The following is a 2,827-nucleotide window of genomic DNA, read 5'->3' as shown; positions in this document are numbered from 1 at the left end:
GGGGGGGGGGGTATACACGTTAGTTTTCATGTAGCTATGTATGTCAAACCAGACATCCATGATTTTTTCCATTATTAATTCAACAGCAATATTTTTTAGAGGGCCTGTGCCTCCACGTATGATCTTACATAACTGACATTTTGACTACTCTTTTAGGCCAAAATCGTAATAGAAGCTGTCACTTACAGGGAGTAAATATGAAAAGGAAGCATTTACCGTTGTAACACAAGAGTCTTCATTCCTGTTGTAGGTGAATATGTATAGTTTGGAATTCTCAGAAGGTTACAAACCAACCAAAGAAGGAAGGGAGATAATCTTTCAGATGGCATCACTGTACAATTTTTTAACTTCAAATTTAGGGCCTGCTTCTAGTTGTAGTGCAGTTGACTGTGGAACTCATATAGGGAACAAGCTCAAATATTTAGGAGAACAGTTATTATAAAAGGTTTTTTTATTTTAGAGATTGAGAAGGAGGCTGGGAGAAAGAAGTGGTGCAACACAATTGATTATTCTTTTGAACAGTAATTCATAGGTTAAGCTAATGCAAACTGAAATTTAAGCACTGATTTTTATTTTGCTGCCTGTAATGGAAAGCGTATTTAGCACATATTTAAGTAATGCTTGGAAAGTTAGAGGCTGTATTATGCTTTTCCTAAATGTGCCTTATGTTAGCAAATAGAATTTGTGTGCCTGTGATTTACCTGAAAGGCTAGAAAAGCAACTTGAAAGAATTTGATTATATTATAAATCAGAGAAGCCAGACAGAATAATTTCTAAGGTAATTTTTCATGGCAGAGAAGTTTTATTTGCATTCATGAATTTATAGATAAAAATATCAGTAAACTAATTTGGTAGTTCCTGGGTTTTCATTTTGGTGCTATTTTATAGGTTTAAAGTTCTAACTGTTACAGGGTTTACAGTTTTCAGACTATCAGAATTAAGAGCAATAGGTCTTTTCCCTCATTTTATAAACATAAGCTCCTTTACCAAGGCTCACAAATACTAAAAAAAACCCAAACCCAACACACCAACCCCAGACACAATATAGATGAGGCATTTGAGAATAACCAAGAAAAATTTATCTATGGAATTTTACTTTTGTGTCATGAAGGAGAAAGACCATTTGAATTGTTATGATTAACGTTTCGCATCCATGCTGTAAAAGATAAGGCAGTTCATAGTATGTACTTTATTCTTTTCTAATACATGCTCATGAAATTGTATAGTTCTATTTTAAGTAGCTTTTTTGGAATTATTTTTACTGCTCAACATCTACTCTTGTTTTAGTTTTTCTAGTAACATCTGCTAATATTTGCAATTCACAGCAATTCTCTTATAGAAACATAATATTTTTCTGCTGATTTGATAGCAGTAGCTGCAGTTAAGATTCCAAAATGGTTTCTACTGATATCCCTTCTTCTGCAGATTCAGCTATATCTCTTGGGTATGGAAGTTTTTTAGTCCTGGGATTGAGGTTTTATGGAAAAATAGAGGAAATAATGAGAGCAGGATTAAAAAGTAATATAAAAAAAATAATTCTAATTGTGATAAAAGGGGGGTGGGGGGAGAAAGTTATTATGACTTTATGAATGTGAAAAACCGGGAGTCAGTACAAGGTAATGTTTTAGATTAAATACCAATTTAAGATACTTTAACTAGAGAGTAGCTCCTCTGGAGGGTTGTGAAATTTGAATTTGTTAGCTACTTAAATAAATCAATTAATTCCTTTTTTTATAAACTTTATTTTGGCCTGTGTTGCACGTTGTCGTCTTACACATTGAAGAGAAAATAGAACTAAGTAAGAACTGCCAAGTTTAAACAACTGTGAATGCGTGTCCTTTAGAAACATATTTTCTAGAAAAGCAAATTGACAGTTTAATACCTTAGACTAGACAAGACATTGAGAAGTGTGTTATAATTTAGTTATTCAAAACATGCAGTTATTAAATAGCTCATAATTATTCTGTATTTAGTAAGACAGATATCCTTTTGAATTTTTAATGAGTCTTAGGCCTTGTCCTTGAACAGTTAAGATAGCTATCATTTGACAAATAGTTTTGTTTCTGCAATTTATTTATTGAACTCTGATTGTCTGAGAAAAGGTGACCATTTCACGAATGTGATGAGTTTTGCCCAATCAGTCAAGGCTTTCATTATTGTAGAACTTTTCATATTGCAGTAGGAATGCTCTGGTATTTATGAATAAATCCTCACACGTTGTCAATTCAGACTGGCTTACCATAAGGGGTAGGCCTTACTAAATTTGTAAAGTTGAGATGGCATTTAAAAGTCAGCAGCTGACCAAGTCTAGGGTGGACACAAAATACAGATTGAACTAGTTTCCTTGACCTTGATCTGACCTCTGTTTGCAAGTGATTACTGACACAAGGTTCATAATCTCCTTTAGAGCATATTTAGGATGGCACCTGGCATTCTTCTCTGTGTACCAGTCTTCTCTAACATTTTTGCTGAAGGTGAGATCTGGGTTATGCCTCAGTCATGTTTCTTAGAACTCGCCTGCTCTTTACTTGCACAACTTCTTCAGCAGTTCAGTGTCTTGAATGTTTTTGTTCTTGTAGTCTGCATACAAAATACATCTCCCAGGTGTTAATCTTCAGTAGTTACTGCCTGGCTTGGTTGTAGGTTTTCATAGCTGGAGTAAATTCTTTACATCTTTATTTTACCGTGAACAACAGCTTTGGAGTCCTTGAGGAAAACAGGCAGTTCTTACTAATTTATTTTTATGCATTGAAACATTGCATGTCGTTGCTAAGGTGATGAGTGCTTTTGAGATTTAGAAAGAAATTTAGTAGGATAAAAGGGGGGG

This window comes from Athene cunicularia (assembly GCF_003259725.1).
Source record: "Athene cunicularia isolate RWA chromosome 21 unlocalized genomic scaffold, athCun1 chr21_part1, whole genome shotgun sequence".
Taxonomy (NCBI): Eukaryota; Metazoa; Chordata; class Aves; order Strigiformes; family Strigidae; genus Athene; species Athene cunicularia.
This window is presented reverse-complemented; position numbering follows the sequence as displayed.